The sequence below is a fragment of the Herpailurus yagouaroundi genome, unplaced genomic scaffold (assembly GCF_014898765.1).
Source record: "Herpailurus yagouaroundi ecotype Mexico unplaced genomic scaffold, PumYag 199, whole genome shotgun sequence".
Taxonomy (NCBI): domain Eukaryota; kingdom Metazoa; phylum Chordata; class Mammalia; order Carnivora; family Felidae; genus Herpailurus; species Herpailurus yagouaroundi.
Window position 1 is genome coordinate 17,380,869 of NW_024412430.1, and position 10,435 is coordinate 17,391,303.

At 42.3% G+C, this 10,435-nt stretch overlaps 1 protein-coding gene across 4 annotated transcripts in view; it reads right to left on the bottom strand.

Moving 5' to 3' along the window:
* LOC121013718 (zinc finger protein 782-like) overlaps nucleotides 1–8,893 on the bottom strand; it is a 40,691-nt gene extending 31,798 nt beyond the window's left edge. For 2 of the 4 annotated variants that reach the window (XM_040449506.1, XM_040449507.1), the window contains exons 1-2: nucleotides 8,782–8,893; nucleotides 7,740–7,878 (exon numbers count right to left, since the gene is read on the bottom strand). The gene's annotated coding sequence lies outside the window, so the exon portion shown is untranslated. Of the gene's footprint in view, nucleotides 1–6,477; nucleotides 6,977–7,739; nucleotides 7,879–8,114; nucleotides 8,439–8,781 lie in introns of those variants that run through there. The other 2 variants (XR_005782877.1, XM_040449508.1) reach the window with 2 other exon arrangements.
* Between the last annotated feature and the right edge of the window lie 1,542 nt (nucleotides 8,894–10,435).

The following is a 10,435-nucleotide window of genomic DNA, read 5'->3' on the forward strand; positions in this document are numbered from 1 at the left end:
AAAAAGGCATTGAAATCCAAGAAGCACAGAGAACTCCCTTCAGACATAACTTGAATCGATCTTCTGCAAGACATATCATAGTCAAACTGGCAAAATACAAGGATAAAGAGAAAATTCTGAAAGCAGCTAGGGATAAATGTGCTCTAACATATAAAGGGAGACCGATAAGACTCATGATGGATCTCTCTACTGAAACTTGGCAGGCCAGAAAGGAATGGCAGGAAATTTTCAATGTGATGAACAGAAAAAATATGCAGCCGAGAATCCTCTATCCAGCAAATCTGTCATTTAGAATAGAAAGAGAGATAAAGGTCTTTCCAAACAAACAAAAACTGAAGGAATCCATCACCACTAAACCAGCCCTACAAGAGATCCTAAGGGGGATCCTGTGAGACAAAGTACCAGAGACATCGCTACAAGCATGAAACCTACGGACATCACAATGACTCTAAACCCATATCTTTCTATAATAACTGAAGGTAAATGGACTAAATGCGCCAACCAAAAGACATAGGGTATCAGAATGGATAAAAAAACAAGACCCATCTATCTGCTGTCTACAAGAGATGCATTTTAGACCTGAGGACACCTTCAGATTGAGAGTGAGGGGATGGAGAACTATTTATCATGCTACTGGAAGTCAAAACACAGCTGGAGTAGCCATACTTACATCAGACAAACTAGACTTTAAATTAAAGGCTGTAACAAGAGATAAAGAGGGCATTATATAATAATTACAGGGTCTATCCATCAAGAAGAACTAACAATTATAAATGTCTATGCGCCGAATATGGGAGCCCCCAAATATATAAAACAATTACTCACAAACATAAGCAACCTTATTGACAAGAATGTGGTAATTGCTGGGGGCTTTAATACCCCACTTACAACAATGGATAGATCATCTAGACACATGGTCAATAAAGAAACAAGGGCCCTGAATGATACATGGGATCAGATGGACTTGACAGATATATTTAGAGCTCTGCATCCCAAAGCAACAGAATATACTTTCTTCTCGAGTGCACATGGAACATTCTCCAAGATAGATCACTTACTGGGTCACAAAACAGCCCTACATAAGTATACAAGAATTGAGATCATACCATGCATACTTTCGGACCACAATGCTATGAAGCTTGAAATCAACCACAGGAAAAAGTCTGGAAAACCTCCAAAAGCATGGAGGTTAAAGAACACCCTACTAAAGAATGAATGGGTCAACCAGGCAATTAGAGAAGAAAATAAAAAATATATGGAAACAAATGAAAATGAAAATACAATAATCCAAACGCTTTGGGACGCAGCGAAGGCAGTCCTGAGAGGAAAATACATTGCGATCCAGGCCCTATCTCAAGAAACAAGAAAAATCCCAAATATAAAATCTAACAGCACACCTAAAGGAAATAGAAGCAGAGCAGCAAAGACACCCCAAACCCAGCAGAAGAAAAGAAATAATAAAGATCAGAGCAGAAATAAACAAAATAGAATCTAAAAAAACTGTAGAGCAGATCAATGAAACCAAGAGTTGGTTTTTTTGAAAAAATAAACAAATTGATAAACCTCTAGCCATGCTTCTCAAAAAGAAAAGGGAGATGGCCCAGATAGATAAAATCATGAATGAAAATGGAATTATTACAACCATTCCCTCAGAAATACAAGCAATTATCAGGGAATACTATGAAAAATTATATGCTAACAAACTGGACAACCTGGAAGAAATGGACAAATTCCTAAACACCCACACACTTCCAAAACTGTAACAGGAGGAAATAGCTTGAACAGACCCATAACCAGCAAAGAAATTGAATCAGTTATCAAAAATCTCCCAATAAATAAGAGTTCAGGACCAGATGGCTTCCCTGGGGAATTCCACCAGAGATTTAAAGCAGAGGTAATACCTATCCTTCTGAAGCTATTCCAAAAAGTAGAAAGGGAAGGAAAACTTCCAGACTCATTCTATGAAGCCAGTATTACTTTGATTACTAAACCAGACAGAGACCCAGTAATAAAAGAGAACTACAGGCCAATATCCCTGATGAATATGCATGCAAAATTCTCAATAAGATACTAGCAAATCGAATTCAACAGCATATAAAAAGAATTATTCACCATGATCAAGTGGGATTCATTCCTGGGATGCAGGGCTGGTTCAACATTCGCAAATCAATCAACGTGATACATCACAATAAAAGAAAAGATAAGAACCATATGATCCTGTCAATCGATGCAGAAAAAGCATTTGACAAAATTCAGCACCCTTTCTTAATAAAAACCCTTGAGAAAGTCGGGATAGAAGGCACATACTTAAATATCATAAAAGCCATTCATGAAAAGCCCACAGCTAACATCATCCTCAATGGGGAAAAACTGAGAGCTTTCCCCCTGAGATCAGGAACACGACAGGGATGTCCACTCTCACCACTGTTGTTTAACATAGTGTTGGAAGTTCTAGCATCAGCCATCAGACAACAAAAGGAAGTCAAAGGCATCAAAATTGGCAAAGATGAAGTCAAGCTTTCATTTTTTGCAGATGACATGATATTATACATGGAAAATCCGATAGACTCCACCAAAAGTCTGCTAGAACTGATACATGAATTCAGCAAAGTTGCAGGATACAAAATCAATGTACAGAAATCAGTTGCATTCTTATGCACTAATAATGAAGCAACAGAAAGACAAATAAAGAAACTGATCCCATTCACAATTGCACCAAGACGCATAAAATACCTAGGGATAAATCTAACCAAAGATGTACAAGATCTGTATGCTGAAAACTACAGAAAGCTTATGAAGGAAATTGAAGAAGATATAAAGAAATGGAAAAACATTCCGTGCTAATGGGTTGGAAGAATAAATATTGTCAAAATGTCAATACTACCCAAAGCTATCTACACATTCAATGCAATCCCAATCAAAATTGCACCAGCATTCTTCTCAAAACTAGAACAAGCAATCCTAAAATTCATATGGAACCACAAAAGACCTCGAAGAGCCAAAGTAATTTTGAAGAAGACCAAAGCAGGAGGCATCACAATCCCAGACTTTAGCCTCTACTACAAAGCTGTCATCATCAAGACAGCATGGTATTGGCACAAAAACAGACACATAGACCAATGGAATAGAATAGAAACCCCAGAACTAGACCCACAAACATATGGCCAACTAATCTTTGACAAAGCAGGAAAGAATATCCAATGGAAAAAAGACAGTCTGTTTAACAAATGGTGCTGGGAGAACTGGATAGCAACATGCAGAAGAATGAAACTAGGGGCGCCTGGGTGGCGCAGTCGGTTAAGCGTCCGACTTCAGCCAGGTCACGATCTCGCGGTCCGGGAGTTCGAGCCCCGCGTCAGGCTCTGGGCTGATGGCTCAGAGCCTGGAGCCTGCTTCCGATTCTGTGTCTCCCTCTCTCTCTGCCCCTCCTCCGTTCATGCTCTGTCTCTCTCTGTCCCAAAAATAAATAAACGTTCAAAAAAAAAAAAAAAAGAAGAATGAAACTAGACCACTCTCTCACACCATTCACAAAAATAAACTCAAAATGGATAAAGGACCTGAATGTGAGACAGGAAACCATCAAAACCCTAGAGGAGAAAGCAGAAAAAGACCTCTCTGACCTCAGCCGCAGCAATTTCTTACTTGACACATCCCCAAAGGCAAGGGAATTAAAAGCAAAAATGAACTATTGGGACCTCATGAAGATAAAAAGCTTCTGCACGGCAAAGGAAACCATCAACAAAACTAAAAGGCAACCAATGGAATGGGAAAAGATATTTGCAAATGACATATAGGACAAAGGGCTAGTATCCAAAATCTATAAAGAGCTCACCAAACTCCACACCCAAAAACAAATAATCCAGTGAAGAAATGGGCAGAAAACATGAATAGACACTTCTCTAAAGAAGACATCTGGATGGCCAACAGGCACATGAAAAGATGCTCAACGTCGCTCCTCATCAGGGAAATACAAATCAAAACCACACTCAGATATCACCTCACGCCAGTCAGAGTGGCCAAAATGAACAAATCAGGAGACTACAGATGCTGGAGAGGATGTGGAGAAATGGGGACCCTCTTGCACTGTTGGTGGGAATGCAAACTGGTGCAGCCACTCATGAAAATGGTGTGGAGGTTCCTCAAAAAATTAAAAATGGACCTACCCTATGACCCAGTAGTAGCACTGCTGGGAATTTACCCAAGGGATACAGAAGTACTGATGCATAGGGGCACTTGCACCCCAATGTTTAGAGCAGCACTCTCAACAATAGCCAAATTATGGAAAGAGTCTAAATGTCCATCAACTGATGAATGGATAAAGAAATTGTGGTTTATATACACAATGGAGTACTACGTGGCAATGAGAAAGAATGAAATATGGCCCTCTGTAGCAACGTGGCTGGAACTGGACAGTGTGATGCTAAGTGAAATAAGCCATACAGAGAAAGACAGATACTGTATGTTTTCACTCTTATGTGGATCCTGAGAAACTTAACAGAAACCCATGGGGGAGGGGAAGGAAAAAAAAAAAAAAAGAGGTTAGAGTGGGAAAGAGCCAAAGCATAAGAGACTCTTAAAAACAGAACTGAGGGTTGATGGGGGGGTGGGAGGGAGGGGAGGGTGGGTGATGGGTATTGAGGAGGGCACCTTTTGGGATGAGCACTGGGTGTTGTATGGAAACCAATTTGACAATAAATTTCATATATTAAAAAAATTAAAAAAATAAAACAATACAAATACTTCTCAAAAAAAAAAAAAAAGAGTGAAAATGGACCACAATCATAAAACAATGTTTATCAAACCAAAGTGATCTATGAAACGCAATAGGTTTTTATCCCATTTTGAAAAGTCCTGTGTTTGGCAGCAGAGTACCTGCAAGGCTATGGTACACACGCACTTTCATACTGTTTGCTTCACCTTCAAAATATACCCAGATTCTCACCACCTGGAGGTATCATCAGTGCTGACTTAACACCATGGATACTTGAATCACCTGAATAGCTTCCTAAATTGTCACTGCTTCAACCAGTGCCCCATGAGAGTCAATTCTTAAACAGGAGCCAGTGATTTGTCCAAAATGTAAAAAACAAATCATGTCCTTTCAGAGCTTATAACCCACTTTACCACTAACAAATGAAAAGCTATAGTGTGTCCCGGGATTGGAAGGCTCAGTATGCTCCAATGTCAATTCTGTTAGTTCTCCTCATTTGATCTATAGATCCCATACAATCATAGGCTAAATCCCAGAAGCTTTTATGAGATAGAATGATTCTAAATGGAGGAGCACAGGACCTAGAATATCCAAAACAATTCTGAAAAGAGAATGAAAGTGAAGAACTCACATTACATGATTTCAAGGCATGTAATCAATCAACAACAATCGAGACAGTGTGGTAATGGCAAAATGATAGACACAAACTACAGAATGGGGTCCAGAAATAGATGGACACATTCATAGTCAAATGACTTCCAACAGGGGTGCCAAGGCATTCAATGGAGATAAAGTACCTTCTTCTCAATAAATGGTACTGGAATAATAAACCTCCATAAGATGGGGGGAGGGGTGGGGGGGAGAGGGAGGAGTTTCCTTGAACCAACCACAACTTGTATCATAAACAAAAATTAAACTCAAACTGATCATAAATGTAAATGTGGAATCTATAACCATAAACTTCTAACAGGTAACACAGGAGTGTATTTGTGACCTTGATTAGATGAAACAACAAAAAAAACCATAAAGTCTGATATTTTGATAAACTGTAAATTGATCAATTAAAAATGTTTGTTCTTAGAGAACAGCATTAAGCAGGTGGGAATGCAAACTGGTGTAGCCACTCTGGAAAACAGTATGGAGGTTCCTCAAAAAATTAAAAAGAGAACTACCCTATGACCCAGCAACTGCACTACTAGGCATTTATCCAAGGGATTCAGGTGTGCTGTTTCGAAGGGGCACAGGCACCTCCACGTTTATAGCAACACTATCAACAACAGCCAAAGTATGGAAAGAGCCCAAGTGTCCATCGATGGATGAATGGATAAAGAAGATGTGGTATATATATACAATGGAGTATTACTCGACAATCAAAAAGAATGAAATCTTGCCATTTGCAAGCAACTACGTGGATGGAACTGGAGGGTACTATGCAAATGAAATGACGCTCAACGTCGTTAGGCACCAGATTAAATACAGGTACAATTAAATACCCGTACATACCTAGCATAACAGCTTAAACTGAATACCAAACCAAACAAAAAACCCACTACTTCCCCCCCACCGCCCCCGGAAACTGCCAATACCAAATGCTGGTGCAGATTCACAGCATCTAGAAATCTCAATGGCATGGCCACTTCAAAAACAGTAGAGCAGCACCTTGTGATGTTAAACATGCACTTGTTACAAGACCCAGGATCCCACACACGCTCAAGCATTTTCTCAAGAGAAATGAAGGCATGTGTCCAGGCAAAAAGACTGAAAAATGAACATTCAAGCAGCTTTATTCACAAGGCCAGAAGCTGGAAGCAACGCAAATGTCCCAACCGGTACACAGATCAACAAATTGTGACAGAGCCATGCAATGGGACTGACACACGCAACAACAGGGACGATCTCAAATGTATTACGTGCGTGACAAGTGTGATGGCCTTCAATGCCCCACGTGATCTGTCCTCTTTCACCTCTTCAGCCATACTGGCCCTCTGTTCTTGCTGTTGGCAGGACGCCTCGGGTACCACTCTGCCTCAGGGTCCTTGCACTGGCAGTTTCCTCAGCATGCAGTGTTCTTCTGTAGACACCAGCAAGGCTTCTTTCCCCACACTTGTCAAATGCTGTCTCCAAATATTTTCTCAGAGACGCGTATCTGATCAACTTATTTAAAATTAAAATCGATCCTTCACAACCCGTTCCTTGTTTCATTTCTTCTATGTCGATTATCAAATAACAAAGTCTTTTAATCATCTTCCATCACCTGAACGTAAGCTACACGAGGGCAGAAATCTTTGTCGGCTCTTTACGTGGTAATTACACCAGGGCACGGAGCGCCTCAGGAGCTCAATATGCCAGTTATGAATAAACACTTCACAGGCGGGAATACAAATATAATAACCACTATGGAGGACAGCATTTAGAGTATTTAACAAAATGAAACTGCATGTAACCTCTGACCATTTTCGCTTATAGTTTCACCCCTACAATCGTGTGATTATAAACAACCCAAATGTCTTTCAATAGAAGGTTGAATAAATTACCAACAGTACTTTTACATACTAGACCACAATGAAGCTATAGTAAAAAATGAGGATGCTTTTTAAGTCTCAATATGGAAAAATGTCCTCTTTATGGAAAAACTTTAAAGCAAGAATAAATGGTATGCTAGAATTGTTGGTGAATAATGGAAGGAGGAGCGTCTAGGTGGCTCAGTTAAGTGTCCAACACTTGGTTTCCGCTCAGGTCATGATCTCCCGGTTTGTGAGTTGGAGGCCCACATCCGGCTCTATGCTGACAGTGCGGAGCCTGCTTGGGATTCTCTCTCTTCCCCCTCTCTCTGCCCCTCCCTCGCTTGCTCTCTCTCAAAATAAATAAATTTAGAAAAATCAGAATTAATGGTAAACAGTGTAAACCAGTGTTAAAAAGTAAAGTTTAACTTGATCTAAACCTTTTTCTACTTTTCTGAATGTATGGTCTCTTTATAAGCTTCTTAAATCCACCGTAATACAAAGTGAGGAACGAACCGAAGGCTCACCTGAGATGTGTTCATTTTCTGCACCTCTCGGGAGACCGTGAAGGGTCTGGCCTGCCCGGCGGCTTCTAAATTCACTTCCACAAAGTCTCAGCACCCCAGAAGGAGAGGAGGCTCCCTCCAGGAATAGGTCGGTTGGACCCTGGAAAAGGGAGGAGAATGACTGTGCAGAGCCAACGACTGTCCGTACGAGTCCCTTAAGTGATCGTGGCGGCATAAGCCTGCAGGTTTCTAAACTTTTTTCTATCAAGTTAAAAAAAGCAATCAGCTAATGACCAGAGTATACGAAAGGATCAAGCACTGCTCTTTCATTAAAATTAGCACATAAAAAAGACGCAGGCTCCATCTTTATCCAGAGTCTTCGTAAGACTACTTTACCCCTTGCGTGAGCGAAGCCAGGAAGCGAAGCAAAAGGGACAGCGCCGTGGACACCTGGCTGGACCCGCAGACTGTACGATCTCACCCATCTGAGACTCGGATTTCACACCGGGGTAACGCGTGTGCCGGTACCTGCACCTGGCAGTAGGGTAACCGCTTCACAGGTGAGCTCTTACCTAACTCTCCGAGACACGCCCACAAGCGGACGTTACCCTCACTACTATCGTCATTTCCAGAAGACCTGCCTCTTTCCGAGGTTACTTCTCTCGCCCCGGTTACAGGTGACAGACCTGGAATCTCCCTGGTCTTTGCGGCTCGCAAACTCGGGCTCCACCGCAGACCTCCCGGCCCCCCCCCCCCGCCCCCCGCTCCCGCGCTTGCCAGCACATTCGCTGTCAACGTCGGGAACGCGCTTTCCCTTCCCGCCGCCCGCAGAGGTCTGCCCGGGTCGGGATGCAGGCCGTGCCCGGCACACGGTCCCGCACACCTCTGCCCGCACCACGCACCGACTGCACACGGGGCTCGGCCCGACCCGCCCACGGGGAGCGCGTGCCCTGGAGCGCGCCTCAGGCTCCCGACTTCCCGCCAGTGGCTTCCGGGTAACACCCACCGCCCCCACGCCAGCCCAACGCTCCGCACACGTTCCACAGACCCTCCGCGCCCTCACCCCAGGTGTGCTCCTTCCAGCCTGCCTGACCGAGAAAGTTCTGGGACCTGCTCCGCGGGAAGAGGCAGATGTGTAAAAACACGGCGGGGCTAGGACGGCACTTGCGCAGAAGACCCAGACGACCCGTTCCCAGAGTGCTGCGCGGTGATCCGTGTGGATTGGACTACATTTCCCATAGGCCTCTGCCCTTGCTACTTGACTTGATCATGCAGTGATGTCCCCTTTGGTGGGTGGCCGTTTTTCTGCCCACGTTCTTTTATAGCCCCTAGATGTTCTAGATTCAATGTGACCATCGTAATCCAATGCGATGCTTGCCCCTCGATGAGATCCCGACTGCAAAAACAGCAGCTGCCACAGGCTCTGAGGACAACTTGAGAAATTTGAACACGGACTGGGAATTAGAAATATTAAGGAACATACGATTACTCTCGCATGGTGTGAAAATAATATAAGAATCACATAGGAAATATACGAATTTATTTAAAGGCACGAATAGTGAAGTGTTTAGGATTGAAATTGTACGTTTGTAAATTGGTTTTACTTCCCGAAAGCAAAATCAGACAGCATATATGGCAAATAAAACTTTTTAAATCAAAGAAAAGGTGCTTATTTTGCTGTATTCCAATTTTCTGTATAGAAAGTAGTACAGAGAGAGCAAAATTTTAAATGGGATCTTCTTCACTCGTGTGCTTACTGAACTCAAAATGGCCAAGGGAAGTCAAGGGACATAAACATTTCTCTTAAGATTAAGCTTGTGAGATGTATATGTTACTAGAAAATGGAGGACAGAAATCCAATAAAAGACTAACAATCTTTTAACCAAAGGGAAGAAACAAACAGGGGAAATGCAAGTACACGTTTCAAAAGTAATTAATACGTAAAACATTACACAAAGCAAGGTCAAAATGATCAAGCAGATGTTCAAGGAGCAAATCTAATTCTCATCCATCTTCTAATCTCCTCTCCCTTGGTGCACATTTGTATCTCTCCATTTTGTGCCTGTTTCTAGAAGTCCATCCACATGCCTTTACCCCAGACTTCCTGATCACCAACTTTCCAGCCTATTCTTTCCTAGTCCTCTATTACCATTGAGTAAGGAACCGTTGACCATAAATCAGCATTAATCTAAAGTCAAGACATCCCTTCTTCATCAAACACAGACAACTAAAATACCTCCCCAAATTCTGTGCACCGGGCGGATTTGCCCTCACCACACCCTTTCAGGGTGACCCCTGAGTGTGGCCATAAGCGAGCAGCTTTTCACTTCCAGCTGATCCCACCATACCGTGCAGACACATCTATAAACCAGTTTTTTCCTCCTTTGTTAGCTCAGTATAGTCAACTCCCTATAGGGCCGTAAGAAGACTTGACAGACAAGGAGTTGAGGAGTAGGACTAGTTATCACTCAAATGTAAACTATTTGCTCATGCAGATCGCTTACATCTTTTGGTCCTGTTTTGGTCAGTCTTGAATTTACCATTCATTTTACCATTCATTCATAGCACCACACACAGATTGTCACAGCTAATGATGGACAATTTCTGTCACATAGTCGCTCACCATCCCATAATCAGTAATTTAGTAGCAGGGCGCAGTATCAAGATAGAAGCTGCTTGTTTCGATGGCGAAGACTTAGCAGCAGCAGAAAGCATGC